This window comes from Tauraco erythrolophus, chromosome 3 (genome assembly GCF_009769465.1).
Source record: "Tauraco erythrolophus isolate bTauEry1 chromosome 3, bTauEry1.pri, whole genome shotgun sequence".
NCBI lineage: Eukaryota > Metazoa > Chordata > Aves > Musophagiformes > Musophagidae > Tauraco > Tauraco erythrolophus.
The window spans coordinates 81,822,289-81,843,872 of NC_141467.1; positions in this window are offsets into that span (position 1 = coordinate 81,822,289).

Genomic DNA, 21,584 nt, shown 5'->3' on the forward strand with positions numbered 1-21,584 from the left:
GACGGACGCGCGGCGGCGGCGGCGGGCGGAAGGGGCAGGGGGGGTTCTGGCTCACTCCGTGCCGGGCCTGGCGAGGGTGGCAGCAGCGGCGGCTGTTGGCCTCGGCGGGGGTCGGGCTCGCTCTGTGTCTCCTCTCGGCTGCGCCGGGTCCGGGGGCTTCGCTTCACCGGGTTATTTTATATCAAACCGGCCGGTTGCAGAAGGTTGACGGGAGATGGAAGAGGGAAGGATTATTTTTTTTAAAGGTTTTTTAGGATTTTTTGATTTTTTTTGGCTTTTTTATATTTTTAGTAATAAATGGTGCGGCGGGGCCGGGCCGGCGTGTCCGGGTGTCCGGAGCACACGCACTGCGCACACAGCTCCGACGGCGGCCGGGGGACAAGGGGGAGGCCGCCGCCCCGGCCGCGCACTATATATACCCGCCCCGCCCCCACCCGCCCCCACCGCACCGCACGCCACGCACCGACAGCACGCACCGCGCAGGCGCCGCCGCGGGCGAAGGCGGAGAGACGGGCAGCGCCGGCGCCCGGCCGGGGGGACGGCAGCTCCGGCGCATGCGCCGCGGCCGCCGGGGGAAACGGCCGGGAGGGAGCGCGCCTGCGCTTCCTGACGTCACAGGGGGCGGTGGGGGCTCGGCGCCACAGCGCATGCGCGGACTGGAGAGCACATGTGTGCGGCGTAGTTCGGGGGGGGGAAGGGGGGGGCGGGTCAAAGGGCGCGTGCGCACTGAGCGCGTCACCGGCGAGCGCGGTAGGGCAGGAGGGGTTAGCGGCCGTGCGCGTGCGCAGCGCCCCGCCCCGCCCCGCCCTCTCGCGCGCCGCTGTCGGCGCGTGCGGGGAGCGGGCGGGACCCGCCAGTGGCGCGCGCGGGCAAGGAAGGTCGCCTGTCGGCCGGAAAGCGGCGGGCCCGGCCGGCGCCGCGGCGCACGCGCGGGAGGGCTGCTTCCGCCGCGCCGCGGGAGGGGGCGGGTGCGACGGGAGGTGGCGGCGCTCCCGACCGGGGGCCGGTGGTGGCGTCTCAGCGCGGGTGGGGCCGCCTCGGCCCGGGAGTCCGTCCCCTTTGCCCTGCCGTTCCGTGCGAGGGCTTCAGGCTGCCGCCCGGGGAACGGGCGCCCTCCCTGCCCGTGGCGGCGGATCGGTGTTCCTCAGGGAGCCGCTGTGCTGCACGGCGCCGCGCCTCTTCTGGGAGGGGGGGGCCTGAGTCCTCGGGGCTGCAGCCGTCCTGTTACACGTTAGCGAGAGCTTTCTCCCGCCGGTGCGCGGCCTCGGGCCTCCTCGGAAGTTTGTTTATGTTTTCCATGGCTGACTTGGGCGTTAGGTAACAGCACCTCGCGGGCTCGGTGCGCTTGCGCCAGTGTCCCGCGACTCTGCCGGCGCAGCTCCGCTGGCTCACGAGGAGCGCGGCCATGCCTTTGACCCTCCGAGCTGCGCAAACCACAACTTCGAGATTGTGGATTTTGCTCGAGAAGCAGTGAAAGATTGGAGGAAAATTTGAAGCTGCGCCTTCAAGAGGGTTGTCAGTAGACTGGCAAAGCTGGTTTTAGTGGAAATGGAACATTTAGGTTTTGCTCTGGTTATTCCTTAAATTTGATATATTTGGTGTCTGTATTTTGCTTTAAAACGTTAAAAGTTTTGATTGTAGGTTGAATAGTGCTGGGAGTTAGCTGGCTGTCTTTTTATGGTTTTAATACGTGTGTAAGGCATCTGCTGTTATTCTAGGCAGTTTGGGAGGGAGTGGCGCAAGGCAGCAAAGTCCCATTAGAAGCTTGTCAAATGAGTACTGTGACTTGTGCCATATAAAGAATTTTTCTGAGAGAAGCAATCCTGTGGATTTTAGAAAACCTGTAGTGAGCGTACTGCCAGCTTATTTTTAGCTAGCTTCTCCAGTCCTAAAAAAATGAAGCCTACAGAAAAGGAAGGTATTTTCCTACCTTTTTGAATTGTATAATTTTTTTTCTTACCGACTAACTAAATGTGTTTCAGATTCTCACAAAAGAATAGAATCAGATCAAATGTGCTTCATTCCTGCTAAGCAAATTAGTACAACTGTAAGGCAAGAAGCCAGATCTTAGATTTGCAAAAGTCTTGGAGATGACAGCTCTTTTATATTTTCGTTTTTCTTCTGTGGGGTTTTTGATTGGTTGTTTTTTATAGTTTCAACAGAAAAAGGAAGAATTGTCATTGTTTCATTTCTTGTTTTATATTTCATATCTTGTTTTATTTTTCTTTCATCAGCATTTGCCATCTTGGGTTTAAATAGAGGCGTAGGAGGGAGTACTTGCAGAATTTTGCTGTCACATGTGAAGGATTCCACTCGCATTCAGCAGCTGCTGCAGTTTTACTGCCTCTTCTTGGAGGTCACCAAGCCCACGGCAGAGCTGGCGTCTCCCCATCTGTTTCATGGCAAAGTATGACATCGTCCTTCAACCCCCACGCCCTGCCCCACACTGGTGTTTTAAACCGAGATACTGACTTCGCGTTTGAAGCAGCTGACAGATAAATGTGTCCTCCTCTGCTGGCCCTGCTATACCAATGGTTACTTCTGTCAGATGAGTAAAGCAAGCAGTATCTTATAGTGAGGTTTGATGCGTTTTTGTAGGAAAAATAAAAATCTCTAGCTTAAACACTGGTTTATAATGCCCTCCGTAGGATGTACTTTGTACTGTTCTTGTCTCTGCTTTCTACCTTCCTTACCTGGTTCTGTTCTTCAGCTTGCCTCCTTTTCTCAGCCTGTCCTTTTTTGTACTGCTGTTTCTTTGACACTTCTCTGTCATTGGCACCTGGGCATATTCCTATATGTTTCTTCTTGCCTAGGCATGTTCTTGCTCTTTCATGTGAGTTAGGTCACTCTGTTTCTGTACTTGGCGCTCCTGGATCATGGCAAGAAAGAGCCCAGAGCACGGTAAAGTGTTTCTTTTCTCTTGCCCAGTTTTTTAAAAAAAGCTGCAAGTTTTGTTTAGCAGAGAGGGACTTTTCGGTGATCTTGTGCTTAGCCTCTAAACAGAATCACAGAATGTTAGGGATTGGAAGGGACCTCAAAGGATCATCTCGTCCAATCCCCCTGCTGGAGCAGGACCACCTAGATCAGATCACACAAGAACGCGTCCAGGCAGGTTTTAAACATCTCCAGAGAAGGAGACTCCACAACCTCTCTGGGCAGCCTGTTTCAGTTTTCTGTTAACCCTTACTGGGAAGAAGTACTTCCTCATGTTTAAGCAGAACCTCCTATGTTCCAGCTTATATCCATTTCCCCTTGTCCTATCATTGAATGCCACTGAGAAGAGCCTGGCTCCATCTGCATGACAGTCACCCTTCACATATTTATAAACATTAATGAGGTCCCCCCTCAGTCTCCTCCAAGCTAAAGAGACCCAGCTCCCTCAGCCTTTCCTCATAAGGGAGATGCTCCACTCCCTTAATCATCTTTGTGGCCCTGTGCTGGACTCTCTCAAACATTTCCTTGTCCTTCTTGAACTGAGGGGCCCAGAACTGGACACAATATTCCAGATGCAGCCTCACCAGGGCAGAGTAGAGGGGGAGGAGAACCTCTCTCGACCAACTAACCACACCCCTTCTAATACACCCCAGGATGCCATTGGCCTTCTTGGCCACAAGGGCACATTGCTGGCTCATGGTCATCCTGCTGTCGACGAGGACCCCCAGGTCCCTTTCCCCTGTGCTGTTCCCCAACAGTTCAGTCCCCAACTTGTACTGGTACATGGGGTTGTTCTTACCCAGATGCAAGACTCTACGATTGCCCTTGTTGTATTTCATTAAATTTCTCCCCGCCCAACTCTCCAGCCTGTCCAGGTCTCTCTGAATGGCAGCACAGCCTTCAGGTGTGTCAGCCACTCCTCACAGTTTAGTGCGATCAGCAAACTTGCTGACCGTGCACTCTATTCCCTCATCCAAGTCATTGATGAATATGTTGAACAATACAGGTCCCAGTACCAACTCTTGAGGGACTCCACTGGATACAGGCCTCCAACTGGACTCTGTCCCATTGACCACTATTCTCTGGCTTCTATCCTTCAGCCAGTTCACAATCCACCTCACTATCCGATCATCCAGACTACGCTTCCTCAGTTTAGCTGTGAGGATGCCGTGGGAGACTGTGTCAAATGCTTTACCGAAGTCAAGATAGACCACATCCACTGCTCTACCATCATCCACCCACTATGACTTCAGAGTTCTCTAACACTAAATGTTATAGGGGCTGTAAAAATGCACTCTCAACCTTAGACTGATATCCAGCAAAGTTGAAATTATTCTTCAAAAGCACTGGAACTTTCTAATTAAACATTTCTAGTATTTATTTGTTTGGCGAAATAATATGCTGCTTGTGTCTTGTCCTCATAGATTGCCCTCGTTTTGCTTTGACTTGAAGCAAGGATGTAACAGTTTGTAAAAGTTTTGCTGTCTACGCCCCCACACCTTCATACTGTCACAAAGTGTTAAACTGGAAATTTGGATATCCTTTATGGGAGAAAAAAACCTTCGCAGCAGGAGGTAGGTGTAGTTAACTCATGGTGCCCCAAACAATTATCTATCTTTCCTCCTGTAACAAACACATTAGACTTACTTTTCAAGATGTGGCCTAAGTGTTTTAAGGCAATAAGAAAAGATGGTTTTGTGGTTGAGGCACAAGATTTGCATTAAGCTTTAGATTCTGGTGCTGGCAAATTCTGCCAGTCATTTAGGATTAAATCTCCTAAAGGACTTTGTTACCTGACCTTCTCACCTGGGTCACTCCAAGATCAGTTTTGGCTCTGGTGCTCTCAAGTTCTACATGGTGGCTGATAAAAGTTGCTGTAGCATGCTTGTCTCGTCAGCTGGGCTTGTTGCCCAGACCTAGTGTGTGCCCTGTCATTGCAGGTGTTCCACATGTGTGGCTGGGCCTAGAAGTTCATCCTCATAACCCAAACTGCTTTTTTTGAAACTCGTGGCTTGAGATTTGACAGACAAACCTCAAAGTTTCCTTTGTCAGCTCCATAGAATCTAAGCCAAACAGGAATTGAATGAGGGGCAATAATTCTTTGATGATGAATCTTTGAAGTATTTCACAATCCAGATAAGACAACTTGCCTGATGGATACATTGCCTTCTTTCAGCTAAATGTAAGTAGAACTACCAAGCAGGGAAAAAAGCAAAGTTTACACAATAATTTTCACTCACAGCAATTGGTTAAAATTTTAGACTACGCAGATCTGTTTTCTAAACATAAGTTCTACCAAAATTAAATAAAGATCTTCTGTAACTTAAAGCTCTGAGCAGGTACAATGTATTTCTTCTGTGCCAATGGTATTATGATTTGTGAGTGCAATTATTTTTTATTCTAGGCTATCATGGAAATAGGGGAGTTACTGAAATGTGTACAGGCTTCAATAAATTTCCCCTCTGTTGCCTAGCAATTACGACTTTTTGATACATGATGGATTGCACTAAACTGTTGGAAATGGTGCAAACCCAGCTTTGTAGTTAGCCACAGGAAGCATTTTTAAATTGTATCTGAAAAGGACTAATGTTGAAGATCTTTTTTTTTTTAAGTTAACACAGCTGATTGTTGATTTAAAAAGGAAAGTTTTGTTGTTCAGAATACACACGCTGTGTTTCTGAGTTCAGAAACTGCACGATCTCTTTCACGTCTTGGCGTTTTCTGCTTAGCTGCAGAGCAGTGCCATGTGCTAGAGGTGCATTGTGAAAGCTAAAACCTTGATGGTCTGTGTAAGGAGATAAGGAAGAACGGGCACTTTCTGAAGGGGAGTGCCCATTTCTTTAAACCAAGTGCTGAGCTGATAATGCTGTTTGCTTTTGGTAGCCTACTTAGTCCAGATAGGCTTTTCAGCACTAGGTAATCTTCTGAGCAGAGCCAATCACAAATTCTGAGTAATTTGTTTAATAAAAAATAAAAAGAAAAAAACTCAGCCCCTACAGCAAGACCTCAGAGCTCTGTATTTTGAATCTTCTTGAACGTGGGCAAAAGCAGTTTTACTTTCTTATTTTTGGGGCTATTTGATGAGTATTCTTTGCTCATACAAAAAACTGTACATCTATTTACTAAACTTGTGAAGGAGTCGTTTTGACTGAACAGGGAAAGAAGCGTCAGGCAGTCACAACATGGGCAAGGCAATAATTAATTACTTTATAACACACCTGAAGCAAACAAAGCCACTGGTTTGTGCAGTGGGATTCTCTGATGCGAAGTGCAGCTGAGGGAACAGGAAGGTACTGAACTGAGTTTGTTCAGGAATGTTGCAGCTTTTTTCCCTTTGTTATCTCTGCAAGAGTATACTCTGTCTCCCTCTCCCCGCTCCAAGAACTGGTTAAGTATTAAGCCTTGGGAGATACTATCAGGGTTGGAAAGATGGATGGGCAAAGGAAGAGGTGCTAGAGTGGAGGCTGGGGCTGGGCTGGGAAAGCTCTGTCTGGAGGAGACGGATGGTGCAGTGCAGGGGCCGGGACAGTCTGTGCCTGGCTGTCACCGCCTGCCCTGCGGGACAGGCCCAGCTGCTCCAGGTCTCCTGCTTGTTCTCATCTCTCACCCCTTCTTCCTTCCCTGAGAGTGAGCATTGTGCTGCTCCATCACTATCCCTAATCCAGCCACATCCTCTGCTCTGTTTCCCTGTTTTCCTCTGACAGATACAGTCCACCCCCCTCTCTTAGAAATGACCAAATTCAGGTATTGTGAAAAACAGATCAGTGTTTCTCTTTCCCTCTGCCCTTTCCTAGCTAGAATCAGAACTGCTTAACTCCGAGGCCTGCTCTCTTCATCAGTACCCACAGTATTTCTTCCTTAAGAGCCAAAGTACTTGAAGCAAAAACATTTGAGTGTCGTGCTGCTGTTCCTGAGTGTTCTGGAAGTGCCACGCAGTGACTGGTTAAGTGTTGTGTACTTGGGGAAACAGAGTTATTGCCATATTTCTGTGCCAACACCTAGATTATGACAGGTTGTAGACTGTTAAAGATGCAGAATTGGAGGGGGACAGGGGGGAACACACAACACAGGAAGGAAGCATGGTCAGTGTCCCAGTCCATTCTCTCTCCAAGTGAGAACACTCTATCCCAACTGAGGTTTTTTTCATGCTTTTTCATAGAAATCCTCTGAGGATGGCAGTTCAGTAATCTCTAAGGCCTTACTCTCCTTAACTTGGAAGTTATTTTCCTAGTGTATGACCCAAGTTCCCATTTTTTCACTTCCTTGTCCTATCCCCAGTGGAGGTGCAGTACATTTTTTTTCTTTGCCCTTTTTTTTTTCCAATGCTATTCTCCTAACAAAGCCATGTCTCTCTTGCAATGTATGCATTGGAAAGTGTTCGTGCTGGTCATGTGGTGCTGGCTCCGTGAGTGGGTCAGGCTGGAGTGAGCTCTGGCATGGACACATAGTCTGTTTCAGATGGGCATTGCTGAATTAGCACATATACATGGTAGTGATTTTTGTGTCAGCATGTGCCAATCTGCTGCTCCCTATTCCAGAGCGAGTTGCTTTTGCTCTGCCACGTGGACACTGTGTGCGTGACGGGGTGCCAGTCCTTTTGTGTTGTGAGGGTTTTGTGTGTGTATTCCTTTTGCAAAGGGCTGATGGTAGTAGCATAAGAGTGTTTTGCCTGAGAGAAAATGTGGACCTCCACTGGACCAGCTGCAGATCGTTCATTTGCGATGAGAACTGGAAGGACCAAATTGCAAAGGATGCTTTGGTCAATTTCTCTACATAAAGTCCTTTAGCTGTTCCCTATGACTTGATATTGCTCGTATGCAGGACATATTTTTGTGTATCTTACTCCATCAATGACGATTTCTCCTAAACTTTTCTCACAGCTCTCAGTCCAGGCCTTTTAACCATTTTATCATAGTCCTGCCACCTTTGAATCACTAGCCTGGCATAGAATCGTAGAATGGTTGGGGCTGGAAGCGACTTTAAAGATCATCTAGTTCCAACCCCCCTGCCATGGGCATGGACACCTTCTACTACATCAGGCTGCTCAAAGTCTCATCCAGCCTGGCCTTGAACACTTCCAGGGATGGGGCATACACAACTTCTCTGGGCAACCTGTTCCAGTGTCTCACCACCCTTATTGTAAAAAATTTCTTCGTTATGTCTAATCCAACTCTACCCTCTTTCAGTTTAAATCCATTGCCCCTTGTCCTATTGCTACAAGCCCTTGTTAAAAAGTCCCTCTCCAGCTTTCTTGTAGGCCCCCTTCAGGTACTAGAAGGCTGCTAGAAGGTCTCCCTGGAGCCTTCTCTTCTCCACGCTGAACAAACACAACTCTCTCAGCCTGTCTTCATAGGAGAGGTGCTCCAGCCCTTGGATCATTTTTGTGGCTCTCCTCTGGACCCACTCCAGCAGCTCCATGTTGTTCTTATGTTGGGGACCCCAGAGCTGAACGCAGTATTCCAGGTGGGGTCTCATGAGAGCAGAGTAGAGGAGTAGAATCACCTCCCTCGACTTGCGGGCCATGCTTCTTTGGATGCAGCCCAGGATATGGTTGGCTTTCTGGGCTGCAAGCACACATCGCCGGCTCATGTTGAGCTTCTCATCCACCAGCACTCCCAAGTCCTTTTCCTCAGGGCTGTTCTCAATCCATTCTCTGCCCAGCCTGTACTTGTGTTTGGGATTGCCCCAACCCATGTGCAGGACCTTGCACTTGGCGTTGTTGAACTTCATGAGGTTCTCACAGGCCCACCTCTCCTGCTTGTCAAGGTCCCTCTGGATGGCATCCTTTCCCTCCAGCGTGTCGACCACACCACACAGCTTGGTGTCATCTGCAAACTTGCTGAGGGTGCACTTGATCCCGCTATCCATGTCACCAACAAAGATGTTGAACAGTTCATGTTGGTGAAGAGGCTGCCCAGGGAGGTGGTGGAGTCCCCATCCCTGGAGGTGTTTAAAAACCGTGTGGATTTGGTGTTGAGCAACATGGTTTAGGGACCCTGACAGTGCAGGGTGAATGGTTGGACTCGATGATCTTGAAGGTCTCTTCCAACCAGACGATTCCATGATTCTATGTTAAACAGTGTCGGCCCCAATACCAACCCCTGAGCAATGCCACTTGTCACTGGTCTCCACTTGGACATCGAGCTGTTGACCACAACTCTTTGAGTGTGACCATCCAGCTAGTTCCTTATCCACTGAGTGGTCCATCCATTGAATCCATGTCTCTCCAATTTAGAGACAAGGATGTTGTGTGGGTCAGTATCAAATGCTTTGGACAAGTCCAGGTAGGTGATATCAGTTGCTCTTCCCTTATCCACCAATGCTGTAATCCTGTTGTAGAAGGCCACCAAATTTTCCCTTAGTGAAGCCATGTTGGCTGTCACCAATCACCTCCTTATTTTCTATGTACCTTAGCATAGTCGCCAGGAGGATCTGCTCCATGATCTTGCCGGCACAGAGGTGAGACTGACTGGCCTGTAGTTCCCCAGATCTTCCTTTTTTCCCTTTTTAAAAATGGAGGCTATGTTTCCCCTTTTCCAGTCAGTGGGAACTTCGCTGGACTGCCATGACTTCTCAAATAGGATGGACAGTGGCTTAGCAACTTCATCTGCCACTTCCCTCAGGACCTGTAGATGCCTCTCATCAGATCCCATGGAGTTGTGCACCTTCAGATTCCTTACATGATCTCAAACCTGATCTTCTCCTACAGTGGGCGGTTCTTCGTTCTCTCAGTCCCTGCCTTTGCCTTCTGTGCCTTGGGCCGTGTGGCTAGAGCACTTGCCAGTGAAGACTGAGGCAAAGAAGTCATTGAGTACCTCAACCTTCTCATCATGTTCTAACCCAGTGCCAAAACCTTGCTGGCTCTGAAATGTCGTCTTGCAGCTCCTCTAGCACACCCCCGCAGACCCTGGAAGCCCAAAACTAATTATCTCGATTCACATGGTGAGCCAAAGAAAAGTGCAAGGACTGTTTGAAAATGAAGTACAGAGAGGAAAAACAAAAGGCAAACTGAAACTGAAGTAGAATATGGCTCACAGACCTGTACGAAACTGAGCCAAGGACAGGACAGAGAGAGGCAGGGTGGCTGCTAAGGTGGTGGAGCTGGGCTAGTCTCTGCACAGCCGCAGAAGTGCTTCCTGCAGCCTGGTGCTGCTGCACCGGGGGTGGGTCTAAGGCGGCAGTGTGACGTGGGAAGGATGCCTGCTGAGGAAGGCATGTGCAGGGCATGGAGACACAGCTCATGCATAGCATGAGGAGTTGGCTGGTCATGATAAGCCCATATGAGACCCTCACAATGAGGATCATACTTTAATGAGCTCCCACCGAGTCTGTACTGGTTTGGTTGAACTCTCACTTCTCACCTTGGTCCATGCCTATCGGCTCCACAATGCTGCACCCACCTCAGGACCTTGCAGATTCATTTGCCAGGCTCCCCTCTCCCACTGCCAGCACAATTTCTGTCCGGCATCCACGTTTCTAGGGCAACTTGAAAGTATTGCATCAGTTGCAGGAGAGTCTGGGCAAACATCCTCTGGAAGAGTCAGGCATAAGACCTGAGATCTGAGGCAGGAAGAGACCTGTGTATAGCAGGTGCCCAGAGAGAAGGTGCAAACAGGATGGAAAGGCTCTGTGTTTGAAGGAAGCTGGTGACACAGAGGATAAAGGGGCAGGTGGAGAGCAAGAAGGAACAGATGACAAAACCTTCAAAGCAGCTGTACGAAGCACCATGAAACCCTGACCTGGACACATGATGACAGAACTGGCATAAAGCTTGCTAGTATGAAGTTAAACCATTGTGATTGTTTGGATCCACCATGAGTTTATATCACTGAGTGCTTCATGTCACACACTGCTTTTAACCCAATTTTAGCTCAATTTATTGTATCGTAAAATTGCGGGCCTCACTTGTGAAAGGAGCCAGATAGCTTGCCCATACCATGATGTGGGCTTTCTGGTCAAAGCTGACCCTCTTCCCCTCTCCACCACTGATGTCACGGCAGTTTTTCTCTCAGTTCAAAGGGATCGTACTGGCAATTAGTAACTGCCTTATAATAATGCTTTTACCTGTAAACGGTGGGAAGTGGGGTACTGGTGTTGTTATAGATCATAATAACTGCTCAGTTCAGGTGCATTTTGTGGTGTCTGTGGCTTCCAATGCATTTTGGGTTACGGTCAGGACCCAACATGGCCAAACCTGGTGTTTTAGGAGAAGATAGGGAGCGTGGCCCTGCCTGGCCATCCTTTAGAGGGCACTGACTGACCATTTGTGGTTGAGCTGGTGGCTCAACATACCCAGTAACTTGCTGCCACGGAGAGGAGGACTGTTCACTTCTCCTGCTCCTTTCTTCCCTTGTCCTCACGGCTTTCTCCCCTTCTCCAGCCCATGCAGACCTAACCACTTCCGTCTGAAGGATTGGTTGGTTGTAGGGTTGGGTTGTTGGCTGGTTGGTTTTTGGTTTTCTTTTCCTTGCAGTGAGTTAATTTCAGATGTTTCAGTGACCTAAATCTGCTCCCAGTCAGACCTAACGCAAGGGAAGCAGCAGGGTAGGAGGCCCAGGGACAAAGGGAGATGGTTCCAGTGCTGATAAAATGCTAATTGGCCTTACGGCCTCCTGTGAAACTATGTCCTTTGCAGCACAATTCTGGAGGAATAATTAGCACTAATTGTTTGGTCACCTTGTTTTACCCAAAAAAGGGGGATAGTGGAAGGGAAGGAGAAGAGATGAAAGGGCTGAGGGTTGGCAAAAGGACTGAAGAGAGAGATGATGTGTCAAGAGGGACTTCAGGCCCCGGGGCTGGGAAGTGATCTGATGGGAAGAGGATTTCAATGACTGCCCAGAAGAGGCTGAGCAGACCCTCCTCCAGAGCAAGAGGGATTTCACAGAGCCCTAAGAGTTACCTGGGGCAGGATTTAACATCTAACATGTTTGGCTCCTGTCCTCTTTCTCCTGACAAGAGGGCAGGGCCCAGCTGGTGTGGAAAATAGATGTTGAGTGTCTGGCTGAGCACCTCAGTCTCGCTGGAGGCTCAAATCTGCCTCCCACTGCTGAGTTAGACAAAGCGCACTTCACTTTTGTGTCTCATAAGGGCATGGATTTAGACTCCCAGAGCTACCTCCATCCTCCTTGCCAGGTTAGCTTCCTTCCTCTGGGGTTTTGTGCAAGCCTATCAAGAAACAAAGTCAGTGAGTGGAGGAGGAGGAGAGCTGGGCTGGAAATGGAGCAGGAGCTCTCCTACCCACTGAGATGGCCACTGGGGTAATCCTTGGCCCCTCAACAGATTCTCCTTCCATATTCTGCTCCCCCTGGTACAGGAGTGAAACCAGGCTGGTCACCTGCAGCCCCAAAGGGCACGGAACAATGCCAGGTAATGCACAAGTTAGCTAATGACTGTAACAATGCACAAATTCCCCACTCTTTCTAGGAAGGACGACAACCCACTGCCTTCCTTTGACACTGGGAAGCTGAAACAAGTAGATTGTTATTTTCATGCATGTGTTGAACTGGGACCACTTGAGTCCTGGGGAGCCGAGCAAAAGCGCTGGCTGCTGGAGCCCAGGGTCGATGTCAATTGTGGGTGGCTTAGAGGCATCTGAAAGTTTTGGTGCTTTTCTGCTTTGTAGAAACGTTCAACCTGCTCCGAGCATCCATACCTTAGTGTCCATCCATACCTTCTGTGTGCCTGCCCAATTTATGGCCATTTTAGTGAGAAATACCAAACCCTTAGTCATGGTGTTTTGTTCCCACTCCAGCTCACTCAAAAGCCTCCTGATGAATGCTTGGTGAGGGCTTCCTCCCCTGAGCTTACATGTTCAGTGAATGTAGTGAGAGAGCCAGGCACAGGTGACTCGACCTAGAGAAGCGAGTTATCAGCAGTCTATCGTGACATCAGCTTTGCTTAGCCTTTGCCAGGTCTGGGTGCCCACAGGTGTGACGTGCAGCACAAGCTCTGCTACACACTGTGCCGAGGGCTGGGAGGAGAAGGGGAGGGCAAGGCATGGTGTCAGGGCTGTGTGTAACACATCCAAAAAGGCACTGGGAGAAAGGGAGCAAGGAGGGGATTACATCTAGCCCAGCACTGCAGGCTTAGCTCAAAACAGGGGCTTTAAATCAGCAATGATACTCCCTTTACTTGGCCTATGTAGTCGGGGAGCGTGATCAGCTACTCCGAGGCACACTCTTCCATCCTGGTCCGTGATGCTCCCACATGCAGCCTTACCCCAGATCTGTACTTGCTATATCTGTGCAAGTGACAGAGCCTCCTGAACAAACACATGACATTAGCTGTCAGCCATCAAGGATGTGGCAAAGTCCTGTGGACAAGCCGTAGTCTAAATGTGACTGCTTAAAATGAGAGGTGAACCTTTAGATGGCCCGTGATTCTTCACTGCAGGAGCATGAATACAGTTAAACCCAAAGAGAGAGGAAAATGAAATAGAAACAGCTACAAAAAATGTCATTGTGAAAACTATCCAAAGAAACGTCAAATAAACATAGGAAAAGGAACTGTCTTTCCATGCACTGCAAGCTGCCGGTTTTTGAGAGCATCAGGAAACATGCTGTTGAGCAGTGGAATGGAGAAAACTGGGCTCCCAACCTCCTCTGAGCTGCCTGGACCACTAAATCTTGCTGCCAGCCGTGGAGCTGCTGGGCCAGGGCAGGTGGTGACATGCTACCCCAGCTCTGCCTGTGTGCTGAGTGGCATCTCGTCTGCCATCAAACCAAGCTCCTACCAGGCGAACTCAGCCTCCCTTTCTACGGACAGGGTCACTGATGTGGGTCTCTCTCTTCTCTGCCCAGCCACCAATTGTCAGTAAATTTATAGGAACTCCAATATATTTAAGGCGTCTCGGCTAAATTTGATCAGGGCTACCTGGGCATACTGGGAAAAAGCAGGCAGATAGGCCTTGAGATTATACAAGTCTCCTGCCTTTGTGAAACGCGGAGTAAAAACGAATCCAGAGCTCAGAAAAGTGACAAGTGGCTCTGGCTGTTGCAGGCTGCCAGAGACTGAGCCACGTAGATGCACTCTGTGGCACAGAGGGGCACCTGGCACCTTTGCCAAACGTGATGCAGAGCTGGACAACCAACACCGACAGGGATGTCCAGCCAGCCTGGGGACAGCCACCCTGGTGCAGATCTTCACCTGGTGGGAATCTGCTGCTGCCATCTTCCCCTGCTCTCAGCCTGGGCTGTGCTTCTTGCAAGGTGTGAAGGTCTTCCACAGGTCAGGTGCCCCAGTGCCGAGAGCAGGGATGCTCAGGTACTTCAGAGGACTTGAGTGCAAACGTCTTTGGGAACATACACTTTGACTTGGGTAGGCAGAAATACAAAGGCAAGCAACAGGGCTTTGATAGTCACAAGGATCTGGCTTGCACATAGACTGCTTTCTGCTAAGCATTTGGGTTTTTGTGCCAGGTATTTTTCTCCGTAAGAACAAGCCTGTTTCATCCAGCTGCACTTTCCAGCTCTGCTGCTGATGTTTTCATGCTCTTTGCCTATGGTGCATGCTGCACAGGCATGAATAAGCAGGTATCGATACGGTGCGCGGGCAGCCTCCCAAGAGATCTGCAGTAAACAGTGAGCACAGTGATCCGAGATCATCTTCCATACCGTGTTAGCAAAGTACAAAGCCCGAGGGCACTGATGCTAGCGTAGCTGAACAGGGAGGTCTGGGCGAGCTCTAACTCCTCTGTGTCTTTTCCGACGGCGCTGCCCTGTGGGGCTGTCCCCGGGTTTTGTTCAGCAGTCCCTGTGCTCCCTAGTGCTGTAGCCAGCTTTGCACGGCAGCAGCGCAGCCTACCTGGAGTGAAAAGGAGGATGACAACCACCTCCACCTCCTGCACCAGTGCCACTGCAGCCAGGTCACTCGTCTTCAAAACCAGGTTATCCAGAGATAACAGCTCAGCTGTTTTGTATAAAAGCAATCCCCCTCCCCATCTTCGTAAGACCTGGCTGGGCAACTCAGACTTAACAGCTCAGTTTGTTAACAGGAGCACAGACAGGATATTACCAGAATATAATCCCAAACCTCCCCAAATCCATGTGGAAGTCATTGCAAAAATCACTACAGAAACTAAGGAGAAGAGCTTAGGAGAAGTACCTGCAGCTGCCCTTGGGCAACGGGAATACGGAGCTGAAAACCAGGGCTGCCTTCCCAGGGCTATTCATTCTCACTTTCTGCATAATCCAGTTGATTTTGAGAGTGAAAACAATCCTGTGTTCTGCTCCAGAAGGACCAACCCCAGTATGGCATGAATGTCCCAACACAGACTGCTCCACAGGAAGCTCTGCTGCCAATTAGCTTTGACTTTCCTTATTTTCTATGTCATTCTACATGTTTGCCCGACCTCCGCTTCATGACAGATAAAGCCTTCTGCCACTGTAGCCAAATGGTGGCTATCTGGGGCTCGGGGACCCTCACGAAAGGCTTTCTCATCCGTGTTTTGTTATCTTGGAAAGGGATTCACCTCCATGCTGTACCCGATGCCCAATTACCCGTACCTGTTGCCCATCTCAGCACTTTGATGTTCCTGCCTATCCACTTTCCACCTTTGTTCTTATTGCAGGGCCTCCGTGAAAGCCAGCGTTTTTGTAGCCAGGATTTACCCACTAATTCCTACTGCCCGGGAGCAAACAGGGGCCCTGACATGTATCACTCGGTTTATCGGAAAGCAGGGTTGTATGGTGAGAAACCGCAGAAGGCAGGAATACACAACCGGTTGTGCAACTCCCTTCCCCGAAGGAATGAGTTTGCTGTTACCCTAAAGAAAGCAAGTCAGAGCAGCCAGGCGCCCTGCGCTCCTTCCACACTGCCATCGCCCAGCTGCACCACCGGGGAAAAAAACGTGGTGGAAGGAGTTTTCCTGGAGACACTGAGTCCTGGCTAAGGCAACAGGCTGCCAGCACATGGTGCAGGCAGGGCACGGTCACGGTCATGGGCCATCTCCGAGCACCTCTAGGCAACCTACAGGAACGCCTCGATGCTGGTCAAAGGCCACCTGGAGAGTTGATCCCAGCTGCCTGGGGAGAGCAGGGTATCGGCGGGTGGAAGCCCTCACTCAGCTCCCTGCCAGCACTTCTTCTGGCGGTGGGGCTCTGCAGCCTCCCTCTCTTCCCCTTGCACTGCCCGCACCGTTGGCACCTGCAGATCACTTCTCTTCATCCTCCTTTTTCCCCTTTGCAAGATGGTCAGAAGAAAAGCCCCACCAAGAGTTTCCTGTTCTCTGAGTTACTTTTTTTTGGAAAGAAAAATTTATGTGATGTCATTATTGGATTGTCTCTCACTCAGCTTCCTGCCGGATCCCTGGCTGGTCGCTTGGGCTGTTTGAAGCCCCTCAGTCACTGCCGCACTCTCTGCTGGCATGGAGGTTTGTGGCCAGGATGTGTTTGGAGAACGTGAATCATCAGCTCTCAGAGCCTGGTGTGGCTTTCCGTGCCCCAGCCCCTCCACCTGCAAGCAGCTGCTGAGCCAGTGGTTTTGAGCCACAGCCCTGTTTTTAAAGCGTTTCCTGTTGTCTTTGTGGAGATTCCACGTGATTTCTTTCTTGGTCGCTGAGGAAATCAGCTCTGAAGACAAAATGAGAGCAGAGGGGTCCGAGCTTGGTCTTACATTTGGTGCAAAACATCCCGCATCCCCTCAAGGGGCTGGAGCACATGTTGTGCCTCCTCGTGTCAGTCATGTGTGACTGTCCCCTGGTACTCAACACTGGTGATGCTGCACCTCCAATACTGTGCTCAGTTTTGGGCCCCTCACTACAAGAAGGACATTGAGGTGCTGGAGCATGTCCAGAGAAGGGCAACAAAGCTGGTGAAAGGTCTGGAGCACAAGTGTTATGAGGAGCGGCTGAGGGAACTGGGATTGTTTAGCCTGTAGAAAAGGAGGCTCAAGGGAGACTTTACTGCTCTCTACAACTATCTGAAAGGAGGTTGTAGCGAGGTCCATGTTGTTCTCCTCTCCCAGGTAGTTAGCAATAGGATGAGAGGAGATGGCCTCAAGTTGCGCCAGAGGATGTTCAGATTAGATATTAGGAAAAATGTCTTTACTGAGTGATCAAACATTGGAACAGGTTGCCCAGGGAAGTGATGGAGTCACCATGCCTTGGAAGTGTTAAAAAATGTGTAGATGTAGCACTTCAGGACATGGTTTAGTAGACATGGTGCTATTGGGTTGACAGTTGGACTCGATGATCTTAGACGTCCTTTCCAACCTTAATGATTCTGTGATTCTATGATTCTATGAACTGGAGTGTGCCATGCATCCACGCCCAAGGATGATTTCCATACTGAACATCAGTAGGTATCACAACTAACATGTCAGTGGTGGCATCTGTTGGAAATAAGCTGTGCCCTATGTTTTTGGCCCAGTTAGCCTTTCTTTTCTGGAGTAACAGGTGACCAGCTGGCACCATGATGCCCAGACCCTGCTGCAAGTGATGGGAAACTGTTGGAGTCCTGCTGGGATGTGCTACTGCTCCATATGCCTACAGTTGTACTGGGCTGAAGGAGATGCATTCAGCACTTTTCCCTCCATCAGTGAGAAAAGGTCCTTATGCCTTGTGCAGACAAACTTCACATGGAGGAGAGTGGGTGAAGTTTGCCTCACTTTAGGAGCCGGGAGTGAGTATCTTGGCTAAATGCAGATCTTAGGCCAGGGACAGAGTTTGAAGCAGTCTTAAGTTAGCAAGTTCCATCCCATCTGCTGAGCTTGGCCTGACCCTGGACAAAGTAACATGTTTCAGATTACCAACACTCCAAAGTTAGTCTCTCAGCTGAGCCATGGGTTGGGACTGATCTGCTGCCCTTGCTCCCAGTGAAAGTGGGTCTGAAACCCAAAAGAAAGTTTGGGATCCTGATGCCATCACTCTGGAATACCAGTCTGGGGGTCTGTGACTGTCCAATATTACAAGGGACGTCTGATGGAGTGCTCGTATACATCCATGTCTCCAACATCTTCGAAAAAATACGCACAGCCTGGTGCACAGGCTGTTTCCTTCCGTATCCTCCATAAACATAGTTGAACTTTTAATGAAGCCCTCCCAATAGAAACGAATAGATGATACTCCCCAGTCCGAGCTTTGGTGTGAGAGCCAGCCCCCAAGAGGGTCTCCTAGCTCTCCTCCTCCCTTTCTTTAGTCCAATATCATAGCAGTGGCACAAAACCTTTCTCCCTGCTATTAACAGGGACTGTCATAGCCGAGGCTGCGTTATACACCATCATCTCAAGCATCAGGACAACCAGTTAAAAACAATCACCTTCTCCATCTCCTGGCTCTTCCCCTCATGCCTTTCAGCTAGTTGCACCAAGAAAATCTGTGTTTCCTAACAAAAGAGCCGTGCTCTCCCCTGCTGTCGTGGCTAGGATCGAGTGTTGGTTGCCGCCTGTCTCCTGCGTCCCCCGCGAGCGCTCGGCTCGGGGCCTGCCTTGCCAGAGCACGGGGGCAGAGATCTGACGGGGATTTTCCATCTCCCTGCTGTCCCTGCCCTCGTACGTCACTGTGAATGGCAGCCAGGAAGAGGTGACCAGAGGCAGCGGTGCCAAGATGCAACTCCCAGGCATTACCGCTGCTATTTATAGTTTCTCCTGTCTGCGCCATGTTGATGAGATAATAGGATAGCTGTTTCGCCAGGCAAACTATGTTTTTTTAACTACCGATATCTCTTGCTTTGTCATCGTTTCCTTGCTTTAATAGGAAGCCCTTTTTCTTTTCATTAAATGCCTCGCTAATTCCTATAAATAAGAAGGGTGAGGCACATACTAGAGCAACTTAAATGTTTGCAGTGAAAACCAGCATTGTAGACCAGCGATGTATGGATTGGGAACTGACCGCTTGGACCCTGACTCACTGCTTCATCACTTCATCATGTATCCAGTGACGGCAGTTATTTGTCACTTGACTCTCCTCCTTCGTGAGTTGCTGGTGGCCCGATCCAGAGGGTGCTGGCTCCTTATGTTGACTTCTGTGGGAATCTTCACATGCTTTATATGAAGCATGTTGTCTCTTTCCTGGACCAGGGCTGAAGCTGGGGCTCAGCACACTGTGCAACAGAGTGCAGATACCCTCCTCCAGGTAGACCTGTCTGGGCTTTAGTTTCTTTGGCAGCAACAAGGATCAAAACATTTCTCTAAAATCCAGTAACAATCCAGAAGGGAATGAGATCCTATCTGCAGGAGCCTGCCTGGAGAGCTGAATGGAGAATTATAGCCCTATGACACCATTCACAGAAGGTTGGCTCAAGAGCTAATTAACACTCCCTGCAGTTTCATGGGCTTTGCAATATGCTCTTGCAGGAGCTGTATGTCCTAACTAGTGCTTTGGATTCAAAAACCTTAAGAACAGAGACACAAACGAGGAGCCAATAGATATTCGAAACAGGACCAACCACTGAGGACAAGGAGTGAGGCAACCCTTCCAAAAAATGAGGTCACTGGAAATGCGCTCACATTCATGCAAAGTCTGTTGCTGAGCCTAAAGCTGTTTGAGCCCGGCACTCTGCCCAAAAATGCTGCCTTCTCTTTTGAAAAGCAGAACTGTAAATTGCAGGTGGGCTTGAACTGGAATCTCAAAAACAAGTATGTTTCCGGAAACATCTGATTCATATCCAAAATTTGCTGCTGTGGTCTCCACTTCAGTACATCTCAGGGCTGAATGTGTGAGGATGGACTGAGCTTCCCTCAGAATTCAAACTGTGTGGATCTGGGGTCCTCTCTTATTTCACCTGCACAACTACTACTTTAGCCTGAATCTAACCCATGTTTATCTGACAGACTGAATTCAAGCTGCTAGTAACAAGCCTACATCCCAAGAGGTCCTTTCTTCTGGAAGTTGCTCAATCCTCCCTGCAGATTTGGGCAGCTTGTTCCCCCAAAACAACATTGAGGGGAAAGTCACATTTGGGGTATGCAACTTAAAAGGGAATTTAAGAAAGCTGTCTCTCCCAGCTTTTTGTCCCGTGACGTCTTGTACCATGTAGGTGACCACGGCAATCCAGAATGGCTTATTGTATGTGAAAAAGTGGATTGCTCCTTCCTTGAGCTCTCCTTCATGCCCCACTTCTTAGACAGTTAATTGCCATCCATGTTCTGTGAGCAATGAATTGATGGCACACAGATCTCGATCACAGCCTGTACCTCTTCTCTGGCTTCCTCCCTGCTGCTTCACACCCTTCAGAGGTTTTAAAAAGAAGGTAACAGGAGAACAGGGAAGATTGTCTGGAACTACTGTCCTCCTTTTGCTGACCCCCAAATGATCATGTCCTGCAGCTCTCATGGAGCAAGGGAAGATGCCATTGCACCTTTTAATTCACTTTATTTTCCTGGCAGCGTTGCCCCTCTGCTCAGGAGAGCTGGGGTCTCGTGGGGTCCTGCCATCCCCTTTCTTGTGGCACGGGGTGGGGGGTTGCTTTTCTTTCTGTGTTAAAATGTGCAAAACGATGGTGCTTGAGGACAGCCTCACCTCTAAACCACGCTGGGCCCTGGAGGGATGTCTGAGATCGCTCCCAGTTGGATGGGAATGACTGAATCAAAAAGCCTCCACCTGCTCCCACCAGCCCAGTGGTTCATCCTCCTAGGCCTGTCCCCCAGGCGTGTCCCCAAGGCACATCACCGGGACACAGCTGCTCTCTCTGCAGGCTGCTGGTGACACTCAGGGTGGCCGTGTCCCTGAGCCCAGTGCGGGCAGAGGAGAGGCCGACGTTGCCGCTGCTGTGGCAGGCGAGGGGAGCATGGTGGCAGGATTTCGGGCTGGATGGAGCTGCCCTTTGAGGGCCACTGGCTGCATGTCCTCTGTACCACACTGCTGGGGACAAGAAGGGACAAAGAGGTGTGTGGGAGCAAAGGCAGCCTGTCCCCCGGGCACTGCGGGTGCCAGGGGCCGCCATGTTCATGCTCGTAATCCCACTACCAGCTTGTGGCCAGTGACTAAGTAACCCTGAGTCAGTTTTTAACTTTCCCAGCCCATGAGCTCCTTTTTCAGCCTGCTGTCCTCCCCAGTGCCCCTCCAGCCCCTGGTAGAAATACCAGGTCCCCATACAGTTTTTGTGCTCCTGATCCCTCGCACTCCCCAGGGGGAGGATGGTGGGAAAAGCCGTCCCGGGTGGTACATGCTAAACACATTGAGAGGCCTCGGTGTGGCATGAGGTTGGGGAAAAGGGTTTCCAGGCTCTTGACAGCACGTGGCCATCACACCTGAGCAGCACTTGGGCACTGTCATTGTTGATCCCACTTGGGGCAGAGGTGTCAAGAATAATTGATAGGGACGCAGCTGACCTCTGTCTCACTTAAGTGCTGATTTTGTGTTATGCTGGGGAGTGTAACCGGCTGCTTTTGAAAGGATGCTGATGGCTTTCTGAAAGAAAATATGTTACATGTTCTCTACTGAGACAGAGCCGTGCTGCCTCTCTTCTTCTGAGTGGGGGGTGAACCCCGACCAATCAATTAGCACTGATTAACCAGGAGCAAGAGGAAAGCTGGCTCAGGTAACACAACCTTGCTCCCTGAGTACTGGAGCAGAGTGCTTCAGGTCACGGTGCTCCTCAATCACAGCCTCAGACACATGGGGTAATGCTGTTCCTGGCTGTATTTAAGTAGGGAATAAGCATGAGAGCATCAGGGCTGGGCAGGGAGTGCTCTGGGGGAGGAAAGGATGGGGA